The sequence below is a fragment of the Pseudopipra pipra genome, chromosome 5 (assembly GCF_036250125.1).
Source record: "Pseudopipra pipra isolate bDixPip1 chromosome 5, bDixPip1.hap1, whole genome shotgun sequence".
NCBI classification, from domain to species: domain Eukaryota; kingdom Metazoa; phylum Chordata; class Aves; order Passeriformes; family Pipridae; genus Pseudopipra; species Pseudopipra pipra.
Window position 1 is genome coordinate 62,006,615 of NC_087553.1, and position 27,695 is coordinate 62,034,309.

The 27,695-nt window shown below is 38.5% G+C and overlaps 1 protein-coding gene across 6 annotated transcripts in view; it reads left to right on the forward strand.

The window, feature by feature from the left end:
• Positions 1–27,695, forward strand: part of ATXN7L1 (ataxin 7 like 1) — a 115,644-nt gene that overhangs the window by 8,420 nt on the left and 79,529 nt on the right. The window contains exon 1 of one of the 6 annotated variants that reach the window (XM_064656343.1): positions 3,724–4,415. The exons of the other annotated variants lie outside the window; for them this stretch is intronic. The gene's annotated coding sequence lies outside the window, so the exon portion shown is untranslated. Of the gene's footprint in view, positions 1–3,723; positions 4,416–27,695 lie in introns of those variants that run through there. 6 annotated transcript variants of the gene reach the window in all.

Genomic DNA, 27,695 nt, shown 5'->3' on the forward strand with positions numbered 1-27,695 from the left:
ATAGGTATTCTATCCTCAAGTGGCCTTTAGGCTGGCTGCTTTTGATTGTCTAGATTAGACAGATTATCAGGTAGCAGTCAGCATATCCAGTTGTTTTTTAAGATGCTCTTAGTTATGTCTATTGAGACAGGATGCTATGATGATTTAAATCTGAAAAGTTTGTTGGACCCATGCCACCACAACAACCACTGTCAGAGCCAAAACCTTGTTTGTTTGGGGCTGATAATGGAGATAGTCAGAGGACAATGATCTAGATGAATATAAGTGATTGATCTGTTACTGCTGTGATTAGGGAGGCAGTATTACTGTTTGCATGATCCTAATGCCTAGCAGCCCCATCAGACACTAGACATTACTGTGCTGAGTACCAGCACAAGGAGGAAGGGTGTGTGCTTGTGTGTGTTGTGAAATCGTTGTGCTGCAGAGAACTAATTTTTTAATATATGACAAAGTAGGAGTTTTAATATTGACAAACAAAAGGACTTAGTTGCTCCACGTGATAGGTGTTTAACTTTAGCCTAAACTAGAGTGGCTTTCTTAGGACTGTGGCAAGGAAGGCTTTAGAGTGATGTTTGAAGGGCATTGAAGTAGTTTTGCAAGTGCTTTGAAAGTATCCTTACTCAAGTGTGGAAGTTGGTCTGAGTGAAAATACAGGCTTGTTAAAAGCTTAGTAAATGGATACTGATATCATGAACCAACTAGAAATGTGAGCAAGTGGTGTGATAGCAAATAAGATGTGGACAGTATAGTGTACATAAGAGAGAGGAGCCTGGAAAGCAAAGATGAGTTGTTCTCAATATATAAATTTGGAATGGAGGATTGTGCATAGAAGGATGCAGAGAGAATGGCAAAGCAGTATGACAATATAGAAAAAAGAACTTTTAGAGCAGTGTGAACAAGCAGGATAATGTTTGTCAATATGAAAAAGAAGAAAATATAAATAGCTAATGTGAGGTGAAGGCCCAGACAAACCTTAAGCTGTGAAGGTGTTTAAAGAAGACTTTGTCCTAGGGATGCAAGACAAGAAGAATCATTTAGATATAGATGTAACCTAAATGAACAGATCAAGAGAGAAGTCATTGGCAAAGATGACATAGTGTTTTATCATAGTATTTTATATCTGAATGATGGGCAAGATGATTATGCTGTCCAAGGTTATCAAGAGAGGAGGTAGAGAAAAGAGGGTGGGAGTGATGTGATCTAAGTTCTGCTCTAGCTGTATCGAGCTGAAGCTGACAGCTATTCAGTGGCGAGAGGTGTCAGAAAAACAGACTGAGATTTTTTGTTTAGACATAAATGTACTGTCTTTGAGACCTATCTCCTCGGGAACTGGATGTGTTGGTAAAATTCTCAGATGTAAGAGAAGGGACAAAAGATACATCTCAATGGAGCCCTGCTAGAAGACAAAGAAGGAATAAGGAGCCTGCCAGTGATCTGTGAAGGGATTGGTACAGGAAGGAAGGGCAGCAGAAGAGGGTAGGGTCATGGAAGTCAGGAACAGCGAATGAATGCTTCTGAAGGAGAAAGGCATTTAATTTTCATGAAGAATGCATGAGGGTTATGGCTGATGGAAATTATTAACTTGATGTGATGTTGCAATTGTAAAAGTTTTTAGACATTTTAGTAAGAATAGTTTCAGTGTAGAGCAAAGGACAGCTGCAGGAAACTCAGGCTGAAGTTAGAGACATAAGTGTAATTTGTTATCAGACAGATCATAATGAGCTTAGAGGTGAAAGAGTGACAGAAAGAGTAGTGTAGTTAGAGAACAAGGGGTCTGAAGTAGATTTTCAAGCATAGAAGAGGCTGATTGGCTGTCCTGCTGTTCTATCAGAGCAGGGGGAGAACGGAGATGTGAGGTATGGGGTGATGTGAGTGAGGCAAGTGAAGAGTGGGACAGATGTGGTTTCTATCTGTTGTGGGAGGAAGAAAGAAGAACTATAAGGAAGAGAAAGGGAGTGGGAAGGGAGAACGTGAAATGGTTATTATGTTTTCTCGCTTTCTCTTGGAATAAATATTTGCATTCTATTGTGGAGAAAGAAATGGATACAAAAGAAAAGGTTTGAGGAGTGAGTCAAAAGTAGGAAGAAAAAAGGCTGAAATTGCAGGTGTGGGTTCAGCTCAAATGGAGGAATGGCACAGATTAGTAAGCAGCAGGAGAGAGAGAAAATGTGCGATAACCTCATTTTCAGACTGGTTCTCTTTTCCACTGCAAATTCTAGGACAGGCGAGAATACAGCAAAGAAAATCAATGTTTAAGACAAGCATGAGTTCAGGATTGGTGGACCTAGTATTGGCAAGTAGAAGCAAAAACCACCACAGAAAAAAAGCCTTTCAAGGAGAGAGAAGTGTGTGTCTGGTCATATCTATCACATTGCGTGATGGATGTGAAAGCAGTAGTTCTGTTCCTTGCAGTGCATCATAAGTAGATACTATGTCTATGTGATCTGTCACATACTGATACTGACTTGTGCTTCCTGCTTCCAGAGCCGAGACAAGGCCACGGGATTGCATTATCGTGGACTGGGCCCCGGGTAACGTCGTACTGCTCAGGGTGTATCATGAGAGCTTGGGCGCAGTGCTGCAGTAACCATGGTTGTATGGCTTTTGCTTGTCTTGCAGGGCAAAGCAAGCTTGTTCCTGTCTACATGCTACAGGCAGACATGCTTTATGATACAGCACTTTTTTTTTCTCTCAGAAAGCAGGACTTAATGATTTTAGAGGTGTTACATGGAATGGCTGTCATTCATGATGCAGGCTCCTCAGTGTTTAAGAAGTTAATCTCAGGTTTTCACATCTCTTTAGTAGATCTAAACATTTGTTTAAGGAAGAGGAGAATGCTGTGGGAAAGAGCTGTTTGCTCACGCACAGAGCATTGAGCTGATCCTTTGACTTGGAAGGCTTTATCCATTACCTTGCCTGCCTTTCCCAAGCAACTTTCTGCATGTCCCTGTGTGTTATCAATGTTCAGTCATCCCAGCAGCTTATACATGTCACCACGCAGAGGTACTGAGAAAAAAGGGAAATTAAAAACATCTTCAGATTTTCTCTTCAAAGTCTCTCAGGGTTTTTTTGTGCACTGTCATAAAGTTTTGTGGTTCTGATCTATATTCATGCTTTTGCTGTATTTTTGGCTTTTTAGAAAACTTGGAGAACCTTGGGCAAATATACTAAGAAACTGAATGCATGGCAATGGAAAAACATGAGGAGAAATGGGAGGAAAAATGTTTCAGCTCTTGAAATTATGGTGAGCTGTGTGTATAGCGCTTTTAATAGAGTCTTCGTACATTCTGTGCTTGGTGTAAGTCTTCTTCAGCTACTCTCATAACTCACAACACACTGGGTGTGAACGTTACCAAGCCTTGTAGGTATTTAAATTTTGAAAGAGGTAATGCGGTTTTACATATTTTTGGGTTTCTTGCTCATCGGGAAAAATTATTCTTGACTGCGCTGCTGAAGGAGGGAATGCTACAAGTTTTATTTTGTGGCATTTATTATTGTTTCCAGCTTTTCAAGATACATGTCACTATTCTGAGTGTTTGTTTTCCAAGCTCCTTGGCAAATCAAAGGTATTGTAAACCTTTATCGCTTTCCTGGAAGGTAAGAGTTTATCCTGTATGGGAGTTTCTGTAGGGTTTTGGGCTGTTTGGAGTTTTTTTAGTTCCTTGTTATTAAGTATATATTTGGAAAAGTTCTGGAGAGATGTGTAACATGTGTTCAAATGACATAACGCATATAGAAGTGTTAGCTTTAAAAACCAGCAAGATATGGTCTGTATTACAGAGCTTACGATGCATTTCAGACGAAGCAGTGTGTGTTGTGGAGACAAAAATCAGTCTATGAGTGTTGAAAATTTTCTTGCAGGAAGCTATTTTAAGGAGGAATTTGAAGGAGGTAAAGAATAATTAGTTGATGTGGAGGAAGGAGGCATCAAAACTGATAGTATAGCAACAGGAAAGTAGTGTACAGAACAGATTCCTAGTGAGAGCAGTTTATTTGTAAAAATAAACTCTCTCTGTTTTGTTAATATTGTCTTACTGTCTGGGAGCTGGAAAGCAAAACTAATTGTAATTGCCAGACTGCAAAAATAACATAAATATTGAAAGATAAATCTTAATCTTTCTTAACTCTGTTCCCTAAACATGCCCTCTGTTCTCCAAATACTTAAACATTCCCTTTTTTATTAGGCTTCAGCCTCATCTGTTCTCCTGAATAGTGCCCTAGTTTTGCTACTAGGCAAAAAGTGAAGAGAAGCTAACGCATGGTGTATGCAACAACATTTGTCATTCTCTTATACTCTTTCTTCTGTATTAGTTCTTTTATGCCCATTTGTTTATATGCGTATTACAGGTTCAGAAGATAAGTAACGGGCAAAATTCTAAGCAGCTTTGACTCTTGTTCTGGACTTCAACCTTAGAGTAAGTCTGTCGTGTCTGAATTCCTCTGTAGTTTGAATTTTTTTTAGGAGAACCCCTTGGATGTGGGCTCTTCGTGGCAGATTTCTGACATACCATGTGGAAGCATAGTGTGCTATGAAAACAATACACAGAACAAGTGCTTTTGAAAGCTTGTTAATTTGAATACTGTGAAGCTGTGAGAGAGACTTCCCTGTCTTCAAAATCACGATACTGAAGCTGCTTTGAGTAATAATCAGGACAGTGTGTGTATATCCAGAGGAAGGGTGAAGTTCGATCTATGTCAATGTGAGGAGAGGCAGAGGGAGTGAGTGAATGGGAAGAAGTCATGAGAATAAAGAAGTTGACTACTGATAATGTTTATAGATCTCCTTTCTTTGGAAAGAGGCCCAAGATATCCTACCATCTATGTGTAGAAATTAATCCATTTGTCACTGAAAGAGGATGGGCTAACATGGCTGCTACTGAAAGCCCAATCCTACCTGCTCTGGAATTAAATGAAAAAATGCTGAAAGCCTCCTGTGTACTGATAGGGTATAATCCAGTCCTCAATGAAATATGTTATTGCATAATGATTTGGAAAGGTAAGGATCAATACCTTATTTCTAGATTACAACGTGAATACTGGTACATAGAATGTATTTATTTACAGGGGAAAAAACCCCAAATAAACAGAAAAAAAGAGGTAAAATACCAGAGCACATTACTTTTCCCTGTGAGAGTTTGCAGCAGGCTTTGCTGACTAGCACTCTGTTTACTGTTTTTCACATGTTAATGCTGCCATAGGCGCTGAATTTTACTGATTAAAGACTGCTATATTTCAAAATACATTGCTGTGGTTTATCTTTCTTTCAAAGAACAGGTACCCAAACCACACTTATGAGAATAGACCAGTTCTTATTATAGCAAAAGCCCACAGTACTTCACTATTACTTTAGCAAGTCCACATACTAGTTTGGTGCTTTTCAATAATTTTGTAATTACTTAAAAGCAGAATTTGATGTTACTGCACCAAAAGCTAGATTGCTTGCTCCTTTTCTATGCAAACATTATGAATGTTCTCTTCTTTTCTGCACCTGCTCTACCAGTGAGGACCATGTTTACTTTACCAGATATGGTAGGATATGATCTTATAATCTCTAACTGGATTTTTTTTTTTGGCAGTTTACTTTTTGTTCTGTGTGTGGAAATGGTCATCCTAGATATTTATGATTTTACTTAGGTTCTTTTTTCATCCTAGATAAGAAGGGAAACTAGTTGGTGATAGCCAGTGATAATTGCAGATTATAACTGGCAGTTAATTTTCACTACATGGGTAGATTTATAACATTAGCAAATCCTCCATGACTAGCCTGCAGCTCTGCCTTTTGTCTGCAAGAACACTGGCTCTAGCCTGAAGCAATCTTTCATTGTGCCCATTGGATTTTGCTGAGAATAAAGCCTGCTGTGGCCACCCAGCACCTCGAGAGGTGAATAGACAAGTGAGCATCAGAACGCCATAGTGCAAAATAGGCTGGGAGTGGCAAATTCATTGAATGAAATAGTTTAAAGAGGTAGGTTTAAATTGGGTAACTATTACATGTTTGCACTGTAATCTTTCTCCCTGCAGTTTTTCTCTTGTAAAATACAGACACTGAATTTATACATTCTGTCACACTTGGATTTGATGCAGTGGGGTTTAAAAAATATGTGTTTTTCTTTATAACAGACAGAAGTAAGCTTGGTCATGGTCCATTCTGAATTTGATGTGTTAGGAAAAACTTCTGTCTAGAATTTAAGTAGGAATGGAAGGGTTACCCTAGAGGGTTGATTAATTTAATTTCAGTGTTACTCCCTGTGCAAAGCAGTCCTGAAGGAAGCTGAAAGTGCTTAACTGAGAGAGTAGGAGGAAGGTGAACACTACTACTTTTTATCCAGCTTTACTGAAATACTGTATCCCAGTTCTTGTGTCCACATCTGGTGCTGGAAAATCTAGAAGGAGTTCAGAAAAATCTACATTAATTTGAGGCTTGGATAATCAGCTTTAGAATGGAAGCTTTAAGAAGCTCAATCTATTTAGTTTATCAACAGACAGTAGAGGCTACCTGATAAGTCTATAAGTACTTAGACAGGGTGAAGGTATCTGACAGTTAGATGGTTCTTTGTCAGGTAGATTAAGAGGATTCTCATGGCTGAAAGCTGAAGCTAGATCAGTTCAGACTAGAAATAAGATGCAGTTTTCTAAAGATACGATTAAATAGGAACAGCTTATCAAGGGATGTAGTAGACTCTCTGTTGCATAAAATCCTCGCATGAGGCCCTGGTGCTTTCACAAGAAGCACACGGTGCTTTAGCCAGAGCCAGAAAGCTTGGGTTTGAAATTCTATGGCCTATGATGAAATTCTATGGCCTGTTTTAACATAGAATTTCAGTACAGATCATAAGAAAGATTTCTGTTCTAACTCTTCTCCTCCCTAAAATTTCAGACATTGTTACTGCTTCTTTTATTAAAAAAAGTTTATCTGAAAGATGAGGTGATCAAAGCAAAAAGCTTTCTAGCATTGTGGTTGAGAAGGGACCATCCTTTAATAGCAGACAAAAGAAGAATTAACATTTTCCAGTCTCACTTTATATTTTTCCGGTAATCAAAAACACTGATATCCCCCCAGTCATTAATTCTAAGCATAACAATCATTTACCAATGTAGTTGTTGGCCTTCATAGAAGCACTGCAGATAGTTTGTGCCTTCTCACTGTAAGGTCATGTAACTGACAGCTGGACCCAAACACCTTCTTTGACTTTACTTTGTTTGCAGAGCAAAGCAACCTTTGTCATCATCCCTGACGTTGCCTTCTTGGCCATGGATTTTTGAGGACGTAGCAGGTGAATCTTTGTGGTAGAGTAAAAGGCTCTGTAATTTCTAATTAATTGTGTGAGAACTCATTTTGTCCTAGTTTTGAAAAAGAGATATTAGGGGTTAGCACTGGCATCATTGAGTTTGCCTCTTTCTTTTAAAATTATCACCAGTCTGAGTGAAAGTGTCACCTTTGGCAAATCAGTGCCAATTTAATGTACCATTCAACTTAGATGGGAAATTTTGTATATTGGGTTAAAAGAAGCAGCTAACTGACTTTTAAGGGGTTTCCAAGCACCCGTGATCCTGTAACTCTTATAAGCTCTGTATACAAAATAAGCGGAAAGCAAATGTGCTGCATCTCAAGTTTATAAATTCTTTACCTTCATCCCCTTACCAATATTGTTGCCTCCAAAAACTTCTAAAAGAAGGCAGCATGAATTGAGGTTTAAAAAAAAAGGCAATATTGAATTTCTTCTTATGAAATATTAGGGTAAAATATTTCAGTACTCAGATTTTGTTGTTATTGTTGGGGGTTTTTTTGCTGCAGTTGGAAAGGCTAAAACAAACTGTGAATTGGAGTATGAGACTTGCTCCAAATATGTATTAGTGTGTGTTCTGTTCTAAAACCATGTGAACTCTGTGTGAGCTCAGGCTTTTTCTGGTTGGGAATGTACAGGATCACACATATCCTGTGCTACCTTTTAGTAGTATCATGAGGATATTCTAAAGGTTCAGGGAATCTGAATCTTTCTCAGTTCCCAGTTGTTGCCTGTGACAATGTGGCACAGCTTTACAGATCCATCAGTTCTTGGCTGAGTAATTACAAAATATTTAGAAGTTTACACTTGGAGTTGCCCTTAATGTTACTTGTGTAGTGGGCTGGACTGAATGTTAGTACTAAGTGTCCTTGTCATGGTCCTCTCACTATGTATATCCTTCTTTCCACAATTTCACAAATGCTGAATTAGGTCAGGATCTGCTGTTAGGCCAGTATTCTCTGCAGAATACTAACAGCCATGCTAAAATCAATCAGATGGTTGGTCTACTCAACCTTCCCAGCATCATTTAATCCATACTTGCATTCAGGTGAATTGTATTTGAGACTCTGGCAAATATGACAACAAAAGATGACACTTGCTTTGCCTTGTACTAGAAAGGGTAATTTCTAATCTGAAAGCAGTAGGGGCTGATACTCTGCAGGAAGGAGAGATTCATTAAAAGTCAGAGGAAGTAGTCAGATAAAAGTTACTCTGCCAACATGATGTGTCCAGCCAAGGCAGTGGTTTGATGGTCTGTGTATTAGGCAGAGCTACGTCACTATCGTGGTCAGATCTTTAAAACCTATAGAAACCATGGTACTGTAGAAAGCTCAAGGCTTCACTGTCCTGTGAGGTAGTGTTCCTCATGGCTGGTACTTAAGCTGGAGGTTAAGAGCACCAAAGTTCTTATTTCTCATTTGCTTACTACGGGAACAAGGTACATGTTGAAAAAATCATTCTGTAGATTGTCCTGCCACAGTCTCAAAGTTTAAATGGATCAGGACTGTCCTCTTACAAACATTGTGCTTGCTTCAGAAGAAACAAGATGCAAAGCTTCAGAACCTCATATAGCACATGATGGCACCAAACCATTCTGGGTAGTTCCTTGGCTTTTTGTGTCAGTGTCCTGCCTACCAAAAGACAGGACATCTTGAATCATGCATTTTCATCTGATGTCTGTTGATTACCAAGAAGCCTTTCCTCTCTTCCCCACTCCCCTTGCCAAAGTATCACCGTGTGCTTCTGCAGGAGACAAATGGCAGCAGTCACTCGCACCAGAAGAGTTCCTGTCTTGAGGTGTGCAGAAGCCTGGTAACTCTTGCTAAACAGTATGGATTTTATATGGCACATAGGTCAGATGCCAGTTCCAGGAGAGAAGTATGTTCATCTCTGTGCATCTGATGAAACAGAAACTCTACTTTCTTACTGCCAGTCACCTGCTGAGAGAGAGCCACCTGTTAGGAGGAGAATGTTGTTTTTACCATAGTGACTCTTCAGGATGCTATAGGCAGGTTAGACTCTGTGAATGTGGAAGTGTGGGATTGAAATACTTTGTGCTGATCTGGGAGGTTAAGGATGCAGAGAGCTCGTGCACAGTCCTGACAGTTGCATCAGGGCATTTTTAAATTGTGTGCTGGATAAACTAGCAGCAAATTGTGGTACCTTTGCAGTCTGAAAGAGATACAAAGCACACAACAAGGCTAGCAAGAACAAGATGAGGGATGGCACTGCACTGTTGCTATATTTATACGCTAAAAATCTACAGGCAGATGTCCTAAAAATATATGCATGTGTGTACACATATATTCATATATTTAGAAAATTTCCTGTAATGATGTTTGCTTAGGGTTTTCTAGGTTTTTTTTTTTAAGGAGCTGGTGATTCAAAATGACCCTCTTTCAATGCATCAGTTATGTTCCTGCGTCTGATGTTACAGATTTTATACAGTGTGCTGGGGGTCTTTTGCCTAAATGAAAGCTGGTTTTAATCTGTGATACATTGGAGACCTTTTGTCTTACTTGGCTATTCATATTTTGATAATTTGAAAAATTACAAGAAATCAGTACTGTTATTTATCAGTCTCTTTTGCATTTCTTATTTTGCTTCAGCTGGCTCTTTTATAGCAGCTGGTTTTAGCTATAAAAAGTATACAACGTATGCTCTTAAGTGGAACTAGTGTTTGGGAGTTGGTCTATATGTCTGTATTTTATATAGCTGGTATTTTTAAATGATCCTTGTCCACTGACTATATTTTAGGTGGACTGTTTCTCTTGCAAGGAATGGCTTCCTAAGAATTCTTTCAGTGGTATTGCAGCAAAAACAATACTTACAAAAGAGCAAAAGCTTGTACCTTTGGTTTGTATAGATAGAAATCTTTCACATAGATAGTGCTTTTAAAGGTGCCTAGGCCTTTAATAAGTTTACTGCCAGTATTTAATATGTTGTCTTCAGGTGTTGGGAACAGTTTGCCCTTGTCTGTATTAACATCCAGACTGTTTCCTGCCCTGATCAGGTGACCTGTAGTTGACATCTGCTGTCAGTTAAACATTGTTGGTGCCTTAGTAGAGGTCTTCCTCTGTGGCCTGGGGACAGTGAGTCTGACTGGGCTTGTGTCACTTTGATTTGGCATTGTGGGTTTGTTTCTCTCTGCTTGTCACCTCCTTTGGGAGTGTAACAGTAAAGGGGAATGGAAGGGGGTTTCAGAAGAAAAACAGATCATGTCCTAATGTAATAAAATACCTAAAGTCTGAAGGCTTTTTTTCTCTAAAGGCAAACAAGGTAAACATGATACTTCTGCATTTAAAAAGTGTAGCCACCTTTTAAGGATATTGTTGGGTTTATTTTAGTTTGGCTAGTGATTTACCCTTTCAGAACCAATGAACATGGTTTTAATGCTTTAGTAACACACTTCTCTAAAGCACTTGGCAGGCTGCTTAATAAATTAAGCCTCTCAAGCTTTCTCTGAAGCATCACAGATGGAGAAACAGAGAAACATGGAGAAGCCAAGTGACTAGCTCCAGACGTATAAGATAAATCTCTAGTTGTGTTACTGGAGTGCTTTGATTAAATGCACCAGATTTGGAGATTGTATGAGGCTGAGGTGAATAAAAATAAATAAATTGCTGCCTATAAGTGCAGCACATGACATGTTTTCAACAACATTCACCTAAGACATATATCTTGTTATTTACACAGGGTAGCTAGTTGTATCTGTACAGAGGCTACATCCCCCTTACCACTGATACTTTTATGAAGGGTAATGGAGTACCAGGTACACTGCTGCTGTCTAGTTAAGTTTTAATTCTTCCTTTATTTGAAGAGAGAAAAACTGTGTTTGTCTCTCCAGGAAGTCCCTCTCTTAAGGGTATCTTATGGAAGAGATTTTGTCACCAGAATAGTTGTACTTTATTTCTTGTTGTTTTCTTTCATTGTGTTTAAAATTTGCTGTACTTGCAATCAATCGAATTTAGGTACTTAGTAAAATCCAGGTCTCTGTCAGGCAGCACTGGCAAAGCTTGCCTTGGAGTGTACAATGTATACAGAAGTATCTGTGGACTGCACTCTACTTATGTACCGAAACCTCAGATAGCTCTGAATTGTTGTGTTGTTTTTCCTCTGAATTTGTGTTTAGATTGAAGCAGCTGGCAGAGTAGCAATTTGATGCTACTGTGCATGTTCCAAAGCTTGAAGGAGGCTCTCCTTCACTTTAGCAGGTATCAGTGCATTTTTTTCTTTTATGAGAGCAAATTGACTCTTCTGTGGGATTGGTCCATTCAGAGAGACATTTTTCAGCAAGGATCTTGTTTTGTGTGTAATATCTCCTTTTACATGGTTTTGAGTTGCGCCTGCCTTTTGGCCATAGGTTTGTTTTCAGTAAGAGAGGTCTGGGCAAGTGGAAGGACACAGGGGGTTAGAGGTGAGAGGAAATTACCCTGGAGAAGAATTGGGAAGAGGAGCAGGGGGGAATTCGCACTGTGGTAGCGTTCTGTGAATGTATCATCTGGAGTTTCAGGGGATGTGTCCTGGCTAGAAGTGTGCCCTCTTGCCTAATTTGCTTTAGGTGTAAGTGCTTCAGATATGCCTAATGTGAATATGATGGGAGCTTACAAATCATCAGAATCTGTTTGAAGGAGTCAAGGAGTGTGGTAAATGATTAAGTTTTCGTTTGCTTAGCGTGTCCCGAGTTTTGATATGTCTGGGCTACCGATGGCTTACAGTTCCTTTGGTATGTGGGTTCAGCACGTCTGCACAGCAAAATGTAGGGCAAAGTTTTCGTTAACAGCAGTGTAACTCCCATTGGGAATGATGTTGGTCATCTTACATGTCCAAAAATCTTTTCTTAAAAGTTCAGAATATTGACTGTTTTGAAAATGAGAATATTTCTTTTTCATTTATGTTTGAAGGTTGTAAAATCTAGAAGTCTTCTGACTATAACTGAGAGCCATGCACTCAAATCCGTGCATGTCACTTAAGGAGGTCCTTATATCCTTGTATGCAGATGTCATGGTGATAATATAGTAATCCAGTCATTAAAATGTACACTTGTTCTGTAACTTTTAATGAAGTGAAATGCAATTCCAATGTGTGAAATAACAGTTAACAATAGAACTGGAAAAAATAGTCCTGTGCTATTTGCATATTTTAAATATTTAATCTAAATATTTAATTTATTTTTTTTCTAAATTAGATTTGTTAAATATTAAGAAATATTCACCTGGGAGGAATGCTCTAATTAGTTTGTTGGGGGGTTTTTGGATAGGGTATCCTTTTGCTGGAATTTTAGCAGAGATGATTTTATTCACAGTTTCATCAGCGGTTTTGCAACAAGTTTGACATTTTGTAACGCTCTGTTTCCACAGAGGAATAAGTCCTTGTAAGGTTATTGAAACACGCAGTTGTAAAGCACTTGGAATGTAAACAGTGATTGTGAACTAGCTGTGAGTATATTATTTTAATAAGAATTGGGGCATATTTTGATAATTAACTGAGCATGAATAATTACTAGTGATTTTTATAGTATTATAATTTCTTTTTCATGATTGCTCTCTCTTTCTTCTTTTTTTTTTTTTTCCTTTCTTTGCAAGGGGAATTGTCATTTGTCCATTTCTGGTAGCTACCCTGTTGATACCAAACCAAAATAAATTGATTGTGAATGGCCGAGTGGCCAGCTTCTGAACTGTAAGTGGTAGATAGTTGCAATATTCTGCTTGCTATAAAATATAACTCTGAGATGAAACTCAGTATTCCCACTTTATGTACGTGGAGGTATAGACAAAAACTTTGAATCCAGGGATCTTACTTATGCCCATGTTTTCTATTGGAAATGTTTTTCAATATACACACTGAAGTGTATTGCTGTTGAATTTAATAGCCCATGGCTGTGAGAGTGTTAGCTCTAAAATTCAACTGGTACAGGAAATAGAAACTGCTTCCATGAAAGTGATAAAGAAATAGCAAGTAGTAATTAGCAAGTTCTAATTTGTGTTTATGAAGAGTTTAGGATGATACAGTCAGGAAGAAAAAAACCAACTGTTTTTTCACTAATATTAAACTATGTTGAAAAAATGTGGTAATATTACAAGATTTTTAGTAGCTAAAATGCTGATGCAAGTATCCTTCAACTATTGCAAATATAGGTAAAGTAGGTAGAGTGATAAAGCTATTAAATAATTTTTAAAGAAACTCATTAAATCAGTAAAGAATTTTATAGGTAAGGTGTCCAGACTGCCATGACTCCATTGTATCATCATGCAGTAACTATGCATCATAGTAACTTACTCAGAGTATGTGCTTCCCCATAGTTAACTGCTTTCTTTTTTACAGCTCTTGGAGGCTTTTTACATTGCAGAAACATGTTGTTATAATAAAAATTTAAAGTTCCGTTTTATAAACTACAAGATTCTTGACTATTTAATGCTTGGAATTAAGAGACAAATTTTAAACAGAGTCAAATAACCACATTCTAGGTATCAAATGAAATACTGCACTTGAACTGGGAGACTTTAAAGAACAAATGAAGTATGAAACTGGGTTTAGGAATCCTCTGTCTATGACAGAAGCTTTGGAGATGCTTTAACATTGTGTAAGGAAGTGTATTCTGGACTTAAGAGTTTTCCTTAGGCTGAATGCTTGGGGAGAAAAAAAAAAGGACTGTTCAACCTTTCTGCTCTGATAACTACAGAATATCCTTTTGGTTAGAAAGTTGGCGGAAAAAATATTTACGATCATCTTGAAAACAAGATGGTATTTAATTGCAGAGTAGTTGGATAGATCATTTACAGAAGCTTCATTAACGTTAGCAAGTGGTGTCTGCCTTTCAGATACAGAGTGCAACAAAACTCACATGTCTATCAAACAGGAGATTGGGAAGCAAAGTGCACATTGTTAACTTGGAGGTTTTGCGAGTGATACTCCAAATATGCACTTTACAGATATATATGGTCATTCCTTGTGCTGTGCTGAGTAGGGTATTAGTGCATTCTGCATTTTTTCTGTACTCAGTTATTTGGTTTCCAAAGAATTTCACAGACTCTTTTGGTTAGAATAATGATTCTGTTTGGTGTTATATTAATTTGCCCTTCATTAAATCCATTCACCATGGTAATCTCTCACCCAACTGCTGGCAAGATCCCTGAGGCAGGTACCTTCCAGAGCTCTGGTGCTGCACCAGCGTGCACAGTGCAGTCCTGCGCTGAGGTGCATTGCGTTCCTCAAAATGCACATGTACCTCTTCACGCTGAAGCAGCCTCAGCTCACACAAGCAGCTCCAGAGTTTGCCTCTGATCTGCAACTTGGAGAACATGCAAACAATTTTCAGTGGACAGATGTTCACTCGCATGGCTGCTGTACCATATTCAGGCTATTTTCTGGTTGAGTTTTTTTTTCAGAAGCTGAATTTTGTTGAACTCAGTCTTTTGGAAAAGTAGTAATACCAGTGGTTTTTTTCCAGATGAAATGCTGTGATAGGAATTAGCTGTCACTTACACCATTGTAATTATCACATAAACTTGCAGATGATTTGTTAACATTTATTCACAGATGCATAATAATGGATATACTTCTTTTCTTGTGTGATGCTTTTTGTTAGTAAATTTCAAAGTGTTTAATTAGGAGTTACAATATACATAATTCTTCCTTATGGACAGGGAAAGACACTAAGACTTCAAGAAATTTGGCTAAAAGTTTTCCCAGTAGGGGATGAAGGAATGCAGGGTTTGAGTCCTCCTTTGTCCACTGTCCTGTCTGTTGGATTACGCAGTAGTTAGTAGCAGCCCTCCAAGGACCCTTACTGTTACTGCTAGTAAAGGGGGGTAAGGTTTGTTCCTTGTAATAATGTGGAGGATATTTTCGTCTAATGGAATTGGTGAAAAGGTTTCCTAGGTGGTGTCTATCCATGGATCTTGATGACCTTTCATTGCTTTGTGATGCTGGAGTGTACCCTAAATGCATGAGACAAGGCAGTGTATTTTTGCTTCTCTATCTCCTTTTTCTTCTGTCTGTTCAAGGCACTATCACTGATAAAGCCAGATATGTGCCAGAGAACTGAGAGTGTCTCTGAAAAGCTGTGTCTTGAACTCTATCTAGGAAACCTCTTGTTCCAATGACCCTACAATTAGATAAGTCATGGAGTACTAGAGGGCACAGCAGACTTGAAGAAAAATGTGGATTCTAAACACATGAAGAATCAGTCTTTAAACAGAACTGGTTTGGTTTTTTGGTTATATTTGGGGGGTTTTTTTGGGTTTTTTTTGGTTGATATTTTTTTAACTGTTGAAGAGCTAGCACAAGACTATAATACTGGATGGAATAAATTAGTAACTGCTTCCCTACACTCCAATCCTCAGAAATAAATGAACAATTGCTTTGCTACACCCGAATCCTCAGAACAGTATAATGCTGGAGGGGAGATTCCTCCTGAGCAAAGTTGACAGGCATCAGACTGCAGCATAAGAAGTGTTAAGTGGTCTGCTCATGTCAGTGAGCTGTTAGGTGGATGAGATTAATCTGGGAAGCTGAGTGCTGGTGAAAGCATTGCTGCTGGGACCAGGTCATGTCAGAAAATGTTGTTGTTGGCCTTTTGCACATTCGTGCCAAGAACCTGAGACAGTCACTGAGCAGACCCATTTTTAGCAGCTTTCTTTGTATGTGATCTTAGGATGTTCTTAGCACCCCAGTAAAAATGTCTGAGCCCTTCATATCCTAATTTCAGTCAGATGTCAGCAACAGTGAAGCTGCAGTGTACCTGCTGCAAGGAGACAGAACTCGGGGCTGCACTGAGAAGCAGGCTCGCTGCCTTCATGATCAAATGGCTCAGAAACATTCTTTTTTGGTCAGTGTAGCACAGCTCGATTCAGCCTGCTTTTTCTTAATTACATTCAGTGGTTTTCCTTTAAAGAGAAAGACTTCTCAAGCCTCAGAAATGCTACTTTGTGGTATTTGAGTTAACCCCCTGAAGTACCAACCAAGTGCTAGGTGAGTCATTGATGCTGCCAAATAGTGGAAAATGATCTACTCTTGTGAAGAACAGTGAGCTGGAAAGATCCTTGTAGTAGTCATGTACTTAAGATTTGAAATTAGGAAAAACTGTTATCTTTCCAAATTTTGAGTAGTTTATTTCACAAAAGCTGCCTTTTTCTCCTGTCCTGGAAACAAACAAAGCAGCTCCAGAGATGTCTGAAGCTTTTCCAAGTCTCTGTCTGAGAACATGAAAATGAAATTGTTGCATTGGTTTTGTTTGTTAGATAGTGAGAATTACATATATGCCGGTCAGAATATGACTTGTGCAGTATTCAGCGTGACAGAAATTGAAGCAGAACAATAACGTGATTGAACTAATAAACTGCTTCTTTCTTTCATTAAAAGGAAAGAGCCTCATTAATAGCTTTTATTATATTAGTGTGTATGCCTTTGAGTGACTATTAAACCAATGATTTGTCTTATGAGTAGGTACTGTGCAACATAACAATTGCAAGGGTTTTTTGAGAGATACAAGTAACATTGCTTTTAATTTCTGTCTTTTGCAGCATCAGTACTACTAGATGGGCAAGTTTCCTTAGACTTGCTCTGTAAATTTTCTGAAAGTCTTCATAACTGAAATACTGGAATATTTCAGAGGGGAAATACTCAGAGTTTCTTCTGTTCATTTTTTACTTGATAAAAACTTCTCACGTTTTTTAAGGCCTTTTTTTGCTTGATGTAGCATAAAAAAAAATAATAATTCCTTTTTCTCTCATCGAATGGCAGCAAATCTCATAAGCATGTCTTGCTAGTGGAGTTTGCTCCTTCACAGGGTAATCGCTTTGTTTTGCGGTTTTAAACTGTGGTTGATCCTGCACCTTTGACAAACTGTTTGTAGCACTCCTTGAAGAAGGAGGGAACAGGAAGGAAAGGAATATCTCTGAATGCAGTGTGTATGTATGCTTTAGGATGTTCATATTGAAGATTTGAGGGACACTTTAGTGGCATACAGACTTGTATTGACCTGAACCCTTCCATGACCGTGTTTTTCTCTAAGGATTGTGTCTCTTGGAGGTAAGAACCCACCCTGAGGTGTGCAGCAGACTCTTGTCATGAACTCAATCTAACAAAACTGTGCTTTTTATCTCCTGGAATGGGGAAGAGACTACTGTACTAGCACACAGTGCTGTGTTACCAGACTAGTTTGTACATAACGTGTTGAACCAGTAGGAGCATATTCCTATCCTGAGAAATGTTTGTGGTGTGCACGTAAGTGTACTATATAAATCTCAGTGTAAGAGCTGATGATGTATGTGTGCTTTTTCAGACAGTACAAGTATTTGACTGATTGCACTTGCAAGGATAATTATTCCCTTGAGAGCAGAATTCTTAAAACGAGAGCTATTTTCTGGAGTTGTATGTTAGTGGAACTAAAGGCTGCTTCAATCTGTAGGCATTTTTTAACTGTTTTGTCAAAGTGGCCTTGGGATAGAGTTTTTATGTTCGGACTTTGGTTAGAAAGCTTCTCATTCATCTCGTATCCTGTTATCCGTTAATAATTTTTCTCATATATTTTTCTTTGGCATACAGTCCTCTAACTGCAAAAAACCCACAATTGAACACTTTAGGCAGTACCTTTATCTGCACACCAACAAGAAAGACAATGAAATCCATTTCACTTGTAAGTATTTGAAGGAAAAAGATCATATTACTGAAAGTCCATCTGAAAGTAACTTTTCAGAGAGTTGAGATACATGAGAGGCAATATTCCTGGAGAGAGGTGCTATTATAGGTGTAGAGGCAATGCAGAAAAAGCTCAGAGAGTTGGTATAAGAATTATTTGTGTCCTTTTAGACAGTACATTTAGACAATACATTGCCACTTAATATCCAGCTATTGATTAAGAAAGAGCGGACACATTCCTTTTTGGGTGAGAAGAGGGTTAAATTAAAAGATGTTCTTGCCCTTGGCTTTGGTTGTAGGGGGAAGTGAAGTAACACTCAATAAGATACTTAGCATTTTGTAAAATGACATAGGTGAGATTAGAGATTTTATTTTTCTCAATGTTTTTTAGCTCATTTACTCATCATTTTTTCCTGCTATAAAAATTAGTCATTGTCTGAGAAATATTTTTCTGATGATGCTATCTTTATTGTTAAACTTTTCTGATAATAAGAATAATAATCTTGTTATTAAAATGCTGGGCTAGAAAGCTGTGAAAAATTCTTTTTTGTAAGATTTTTTTAACCCTTAGTAACTTACGTTCTTACTCAAAAAAGTAACATTTCTGTAAAGAGTGCACAACAGAAGTTTTATTTGAAAATGTCAACAAAGAAGAGTATTTGCTGCAGTTATAAATGCCACTTAGATATGAAAATGCTCTTTTAAACACTATTAAGGCTCCTTTAATATATCAGTGATAGCATCTCAATTATCACACACCACTTCTAAAACACACTGAAAGTTATCTTATTCCTTGCTTGTTCTATTGTCATAGTGAGGTCCCAGCCAAAATGAAGGGCCCTATTGTGGCCACAGTGTATGGACAAATAGTAAGAGAACACTGAAAGGCTGCAATCTAAACAGGCAGGGCAGACAAAGAGCATATTATCCTGATTTTAGAGATGGGATACTGAGGCACAGAAAAATCTAATCAGAGTCATGCAAGAATGTTGTTTGGGAGCCAGGAATTAAGCCAGCTCTCTCCTTCAGTCCAGTTGTACTGCCTTAAACCAGAGTCGCTCTTCTGCAGAAGATAATACAGCTTTGCAGGCTGTCGTGTGAGTGCCAGTTGTGTCTTGCTGAGTGTTTATGAAGGAAACACCAGTTGCAGGATTAAAGTCTTGTTTCATGGCAGTCTGCACAGAAGAAAAAGAAGTGAAGGGTTTTTTCAGCCATAGGATTTTTCTCCTGAGAACTGTTTTACTGCATAGACAACATCTTTTTGTTAGTGTGCATTGGCAAGAAAATAAAAGAAGAAAACCTGCAATCCTCATAGTGTTTCATTACTAGCACTCCAAATTATGGAATTATTAAAAGTATTTCAAATTCATTGTATTTAAATGATTACTATCTTTTTGCTGAACATTCAGTAGTCCCTAATATGTCTATTAGTAGTCCCTAATAGGATGTATTCAGTGTTTCCTTACATTAAAAAAGATAAAAGAAAATATCAGTAAATATCAGAGAAGTTATTTTTCTTTCAAACTTTATTTTTCAGATCACTAATATTTGATCACTTAATATAAGATTATTGAAGCTATGGTTTTAGCAAATGGGGAAAAATAAGGAAAAACCACTTTAGTACTCATCTTGACCCACTGTAAAGATGATGTGTAGCCTAGAGCTACTGTTGTTTAGTTTACAGATGAGTTATTAATTTATTTTGATTCTTAGTATTTATTTTGACTTGCACAATGGAAAGCTTCAAGTCTTTACACTAAGTCCATGTTGAAACCGTGGTGTTTTGAAATCAGGTAGTAGCATACCTACCTCACTAGTAAATACTTATGGATTATAGTGAACCCTTAGGATTATCGTGGTGTGGAGGGAGCAACCCTTGTTGGTTGACAAAGAAAGAATAATTGACATTAGTTTATGCTATCTTCTCACTTCTTCATCCAGGAAGGCATGTAAGAACCAAATAAATTTCTCGGGTCACTCTGGCTGTTCCTCAGCCATTCTAATAACCTCACAAGAGCTCATTTTGTTCTTTGAGGTAGTCAGCTAACAGTTGTCAACTAAATTTGAACATTAAAAAATATCTGTAAGATTTGGTTTGGAGTAGAGGAAGATCTGCATTTTCTCCATTTCTCTGCATTTTCTTTTTAAAAGTCTTAATTGGTGAAATAAGGAGGAAATGTCTTGTGTACATAGAACAGGTTCTTGGAATAGATGTTGCTGATGGTCCTGCTGCAGTAGTGCATGCCACTCTCCTATGTGAGACCAAGTATTTTTAACTTTGTCAGGTTGTCCTAACAGGCTTGGAAAACTAGTCTTCAAAGTCTTCTGTATACAAAGTCAGGAGGGGGCTGATAACAGTTGTAGCTCTCCCCTAGTTTCATGTCATGCCAGTAAGATTGTACTTGGTGAATATATTATGTTACTACTAAGCTGAAGTTAAGCATGTGTCAACCTTTTTAAACATTCTCCACCTTTCTTACTTAGCAAACTAAGGTTTACTGCTCATGTTAAGTGTAGCACCAAACAGGATCAAACTAAGTGCTGACCAAGAAGCTCAGGAAGATCAGTCTTGTAACAAAAGGAACAGGGAAGCCTTTTACTGCCAAGATGTGAAGAGAAGCAGCAGATTACTATGCAGGGTGCAAGTGTTAGCAGTGTTCTTCTAACTAAATCTGTCTTCAGAGAGCAAGATTCAGGCAGATCCAGGTGTGCTGGTACCCATCAATAACCTACAGTAATACAGGCTCTGTAACAAACCACAATATCTTGTATAATGACAACTTCCTGAAAAAATAGTTGTTCTCTGTTACCATAAAGTAGGTATGTCTTCCCATCTCTCAAGCAGAGCTGTCTCCTTCAAATTCTGCAGGTTTTAGTTTGAAAGACCGGAAAAGCCTTTTTTCCAATCCCTTATTCACTTTGTTGACTGTATTGGTGTCAGTCTTGGCAGTCTTGGAAATCACCTATGCTTGAGTGGATAGTACAGCTGTAGAAGTATGAAGTAGACAGCCTCATCACAGATAAAAGGGAAGAAGTTTCCCTTTAGCATTCTGGGCCAGACTCTTGGTGCCAGGCTATCAGAAAGTTAGATCTATGGTAGGACTGTTTGAATGGCCTGTCTTTCCAGCAAAAAATTCCCTAATTGTTACCCATACTGTGTTTTGACATTTGGGTCTGGATGGACTAATATAATGGAATTTTCAGGACACTAATGACTTGCAGAAGTCCAGTATGCTTTTCTGAAACCCATTTATGTCTCAGGCTCCAACAAGGTTGCTCCCTCCACAAATGAAGGACAGTACCACCAAACTATTGCCCTGCAGCAATCATCAGCTGTTCTGATGCCAAAGGTGAAAGTTGAGAAGGGGTTCCAGGTACACTCTGCATACCCTGTGTACTTCTGTAGCTTGGAAATACTGTGGAAAAAGTTCAAAGATTACATATATCAACCAGCATTTGATATCTCCAGATCTTTACCTTACTGCTTCTGCAGGACCAGTACATTTGTGATGTTTCCTTGCCTCTTTAGTTTATTTGGCTGTGTGTCAGAAAGCTTAACCGTCTTCTAGCAGGAAAGTCAAAAGCTGAAACGCTGTGTATTTCTGTGAGTTACTGTAGTTAACTCACAGATGACATCTCTTCCTGTGTCAAGGTGTGTTTTCCTGGCAGAGAAGCTCTCAGAGTCTACCTGCTGCAGAAAGTGTGGATGTACAACCCTCTAACTGTTGCTAAAGGTCAAACGTCTAATTCTGGAGAGCCATGCATCAGTCTGAGCTGAAATTTAGTGCCATCATCCATGAAGGGTACTACTTGTGCTGACAAATCTCATTTGCAGCGAGACTTCTCTTGATACATGTTTGAGGATGAAAGGATTGTTCTGTTGCTATGTAGTGGTTTGTGGAGACTCTCTAGTCAAGGTGCATGACATTCACTTTGAATTATGAGGGAAATGAAGCTGATTTCCAGCCATTCATTCCCTTATGTCTTCCTGTGGGAAGTTGAGAAATCAGGAGTCTGATAATCTTACTGCACAGTCTCTAACCTTTGTATGCACACCTGTGCGCAGCCATGCTCACTCCCCAAGGTTTTTGATAGTGATACGTATGAGATCTGAGAGAAATCCACTATTTCTGCAGGATTAGAAAGTGTCCTCATCAGATTTTTGCCACATTGTCCATACTCAGGAGTTTAGGGAAGTTTTGCTAATATGTTCTACACAGCGGATGTCACCTCTGCTTCTGGTTAGGGGGTGCATAGTCTGGATCTTTATAAATAATGTGTCTTTTTTTCCTTGCCCCCAGTAATTTAATTTTTGCAGCCGTTTAACACCACTGTTGCTGTCTTGAAGATTTCCAGACATAAGCAAGATGAAATTTGTAGCTGAAGGTGATATCTTTAGTTAGACTAACTGTAGCTGGTAGGGAAAATAGAGACATTTGGGGGCACACATCTCCTTAAAGCCCAAAAGCCAGATCTAACTGTTAACCTGTTGGTCTATTTAAAGACACTGTCTGCATTTACATGACTCTTCTAGCTTGCTTTTGAACACATGAAAAGCCTATTTCTTCCTTGTATTTTGGTCACCTAGATTTTTGAGGCATGTTTTGTATCTGATTTGTGGAGGATTCGTTTTGGGATTTTTTTTCTTTTGTTTCTGTCTTTGGATCCCTTAACATGTTTAACCCTTAATATTTTACAACATAACAGGATTTTTTTCTGTGTATTGACTTTGTACAGTTTTACAATAGTAGACTTTGTAAGTTGTTGCTCTAGTTCCTAGAATATGTTGTTAGATGTAAAAAGAGAGGCAACTCAAAATCCAATTTCATGAGAAGGAAGCTACAGGGTGCAATCTAATAATTAAAGAAACACGTAAGACTAGTTAACAATTGTGTAGTCAATAGTTTGATGTTGCAGGAATTGTTACAATTGCCTTGTGTTCATGTTACAATTACACTTACCTACTGAAAACTAAATACTATGTAATGGAATGATGCCTGTTTCAATTATAAACATGGGGCTTATTTCCTGTCACCCTGCTAAACTCTGTTTTGTCTTGCTTTGGAGCCTTGTTCCTTTCTCCAAATTCTTCCATGTGGACTTGCAAGAGGAGGGCCAGTGCAGGGCATTATGAAGTTGGTGAATGGTCTGTCTTTGCTCTAGCAGGTCCTCTTCAGGGCCATCCCCTGTCACTCCAGCCCTGGGATGCAGTGTCTAAATGCAAATGTTCATTAAAATTCAGATGGTAAAAAAGCAAAAAGAAAGTTATTAACCAAATTTCCCATAACCATCCAAGCAGACCTCAGTGGTCTATAACCTCCTCTCTTATATGTGCACTGGTTTCTTAGTACCTGCACCCTTCATGTCCGAAATGGGAAGGCTCTTTACTTGAAGGACAGGCAGGAAAGCCAGTGTGTTCAGAAACTGAAAAGGTAAAAATTACCCTGTCTGATTACATTGCACAAAATAATTGAAAAGTTAAATTGCATAATGGGAATCTGGTTTTAGAGATTAGTTCAGTAATCTGAAGTGTTAGAAACCTAAAGAATTCTGTGAAAGGAGATGATAAGCTTGTGGTGGTTGGACCCTAGGTGGACGCAAGTAACCACCAAAGCTGTTATATCACTTCCCTCCTCAGCTGAGGGAGAGAAAATATAACAAAAGTTTCATGAGTTGAGGTAAGTACAGGGAGAGATCAGTCACCAGTTACTGTCACGGTCAAAACAGAGTTGACTTAGGGAAATTAGCTGAATTTATTACCAGTCGAAATTAGAGCAGGATAGTGAGAAGTAAAGCAAATCCTAAAAACACCTTTCCCTCACCCTTCCCTACTTCCCAGGCTTAACTTTATTCCCAGTTCTCTACCTTCTCCCTGCCCACCCAGGGAATGGGTGTTATGGTCAGTTCTTCACATGTTTCTGCTGCTACTTGGTCCTCAGGTAGGGGAGTCCTTCCCTTGCTCCAGTATGGGGTCCCTCCCACAGGAGATAGTCCTCCAGGAACCTCTCCAACATGAGTCCTTCCCACAGGCTACACTCCTTCACTGCTCCAGTGTGGGTCCCCTTCCATGGTGTGCAGTCCTTCAAGAACAGGATGTTCTAGTGTGGGTCCCCTATGGCGTCACAAGTTATGCCAGCAAACCTGCTCTGGTGTGGGCTCTTCTTTCCATGGGTACGCAGGTCCTGCTAGGAGCCTGCTCCAGTGCGGGTTTCCCAGAGGGTCACAACCTTCTTTTGGGCATCCACCTGCTCCAGCATGGGGTCCTCCACGGGTTGGTGCAGTTGGTTTTTATTTTTCCATCTTAAATATGTTATTACAAAGGCATTACTACCACTGCTGGTGGGCTCAGCCTTGGCCCCTGGCGGGTCTGTCTTGGAACCAGCTGGCATTAGCTCTGTTGGACACTGTGATAGCATCTGGCAGCTTCTCAGAGAAGCCACCTCTGTAGCCCCACCCTCCACCGCCTCTGCTACCAAAACCTTGCCACACAAACCCATTACAATGCTTCTGAATGTTTTTATGTCACGAATTAATGAATGTGTTTACTGCTATCTTTAACTGAGAGGCAAGTAGCCTTAGTTTTACAAGATTTCTCTTTGAGCCAAGTGTCTTCCTTTAATATTACAAAGGTACCTCTGTGACAGATTTCAGTGTAAGCTAGAGATGCATGGCTACTCCACAGTGGTTTTAACTGGTCTTGGTCCTGTTAGTCCTCCTGCTGTCCAGTTCTGGGCTCTGCATTTCCTTCTCCTCACACCAGCGATAGCATTTATCAGGTTCTGCAGGGGAGCAGCTTATGGAATTAAATGGTCTGAAAACATTTTCCTGTTTTGTTCTGTCCTTCTATGTATTACTTTCCTCCTGATTTAGAGTTGTCTTGAACTTGAGTCCTTGTATAATCAGTTAATTGATGGTAAAAGCACAAGGGAGGGATAGGAATATGAAGCTTGGAGTCCAAAAGGACTGTACTGATGGATAACTTTGATCAGTATAAATTCTAAATTGTGTTCAGAAAGTGAAATAAAAACTCCATAAGCAGATGAACTTTCTTGTGCCTACTCCAGGAGCTAAAGGACCATGTGCCTCCATAAAGGAAGTTTTAAGAAAGTTTTCCAAGGAGAAAAAATTTACATGAGCTACTGTCTTATCCTCTAGATTCCTTAAAGAAGTGGAAAGCTGAGATTTCTTGGTGTCACAGGTATGCAGCATACTTTCTGACCTGTGAGTTTGGGGTTTTCTCTTCCAGTATTCTTGTGATACATTAATCTGGTAGCCCAGGCAATTCTGGTCCTATATCGTCTAATTACTTTAGACTGGGATGGCAAGTAGCCTATATAAATTACATAAAAGTCTTCAGAATTGTAGAAGAAAGGCTGTCACATTTTCACACGGTGACTTCTTTTTTCTTTTTTATTGATCTGTAGTGTCTTATGCAGAATAGTAAAGTCAGTGTTGTGTAGCTTACTTTATTAATCCCTTCCCAACACAGGTTGTTACAAAAGATATGCCAGTATGGTTAATTCACAATATTTGTTTAGATCACTAGTTTCCAATTATGAACTTTTTGGTTTTTCTTTTTTTTTGTGGGTCTTTGGGAATGGAAGGCACCACTTACATCTTCAGTATGGTTTCATAATGCCTAGATAAGGCAGTGTAGTACAAAGTTTTTCTGTGTCATTGGGGGTAGTATTTATTGTATAAACTATAATTAATGAACTGTTCCCAGCATTCTCTAGGACTGCCAGTATCCTTATGATTGCTCTAATCTGGGAGGCAGCATACCATTCGACCATACAGGACTGATTTAAAGGTATCATGACCTTGACTCCTTACCACACTGACACTTAAGTCTATTTGCTGCTTTTTCTGGTTTTTTTTCTTTGTCACTGTCATGTTTCATTTATTATTGCTGTTGCTGAAAATGCCAGTATTTGTTGTCTTCTCATTGATTTTTCTTCTCACTTGACTTTTTAGCATGTAGAATCTTTCAATTCCTTGCATAAACATCCAAAGGACATCAGTCAGTACTTAGGACAGTTCTGTTTGGTCCTATGTTAGTTGTGTTGTGCATATTTTAATTTTTATTTTTTCCTCAATTTCATGATTACTTTAGCCATTACCTGCATTTTTCCATCAAAAAGAAATGAGTCTGAGCATTACTTTGTGGTTCTGACCCTGAAGTTAGCCACAATTTGAACAGGGTCTGGGAGTAAATGACATCCAGCGATCTCTTTCCACCTAAATTATTCTGTGATTGATTGCAACTGTGACTCTGACATTTTCAGGAGTAAAATGCAATTTATATTGGCTAACTAATTACTGAAGCAACTTACTGGTTTCTGCATAAGAAAGGAAAACTAAAGGAAAACTGCACTCGGGGGACAATAAGCTGATGTTAAGTGGAAAGAGTATGACATTCATTTCTATGATAAGACTAACCTCTCTATGCCAGCGTGCTTAACTGCTGTCTGAGTAATACCTGAAGATGTCTTTTTATTGTTACAGTTTCAAGTTTCAGTTCACCGTTCAAATTACTTAGTTTTTTAAGTAATCTAATGCACTGAAAGGTTTTGTAGATTCCTCCAGTTTTTGAATGATGTACGGATTTGTCACTTCTGTGGAACAAGAGGGAAATATTGGGTACATTTCTAGACATCAAGTTTAAAAATCTGTAGCTCCAGAAGCTGGAGGAACCACACAGATTTTTTTTTTGTCCATTACCATTTTTGCCATTGCCTTTTTCTTTTTTCTTTTTCACCTTCTCTGTTAGTTTTTAACCAATATATCTTGAATAGTCTTTGGCTCCCTGCTCCTCCCTCCTCATCTCTCTCCTGGCACATAAACATCACTAATATTTTTCCAAGCAGGCTTTCTGCGTATATTTAGTGGAGAAACAGATATATAAGTGAATGTTTAAAGTGTGTATAATTTATAGCAAAAGATGATAATTAAAAACTTGATTTCCCATGCAATGTTGTGAGGTCTTACTGTTTGACAACCTTAATTCCACAATGGAAGAATGTTTTAGATTATTTCTAACTTGTGTTTTATTATACAGTGGGATGTAAATGATTAGATAATAATAGAGGAGGAACTTCATATAAGTCACCTGCCTTTGATTGTTACTAAAAATAATTCCTTTCTGTGTGTTATTGGAGAAGATAAAAAGTCATATCTGACACCTGCATTTTTGTGTTTGTGCCACAATTTGCAGAAGCAACATTTTCTATTGTTTCTATGGTATTTGAGGTTTTGATGCACATTTCACCAAGCTGATGTCTTACAAAGCTATGTCATATGGCTACAGCTGTCTTTTTATTTGCAAATGTTAGTAATATAAAAACTACAAGAAGTTGTATTTATTTTTTAAGCGCCATAGCAAAGTATACACAAAGTAATATTTTGTTTAAGATTTTAATCTAGGAAAGTAATATTTCCAACAGTCGGCATTCACTGTCTCAGATTTCCACCTATCTTGCATATTTTTCATATGGTTTGGTATCCTATTAGTTCAACAGCTCATCTTCAAGCAGGGCTTTTGTTGTTGTATGGTATCAACTGACGCGACTGGGCAAAAGATTTCATTCTGAGGGGATGACGATTCAGTGCTGTGAGGAGTGGGATATGTGTAGATAGCACTTCTGAAGAGTGTGTGGGTACTGAAAAACAAGTTATCAATTCTTTCTTGCTGTCAGGAGCCTACTTTGAATATATTGGAAGTATCTTCCAGTAAAATGAGGTAACTGTGAGGGGGGCTCTGGACTGCTT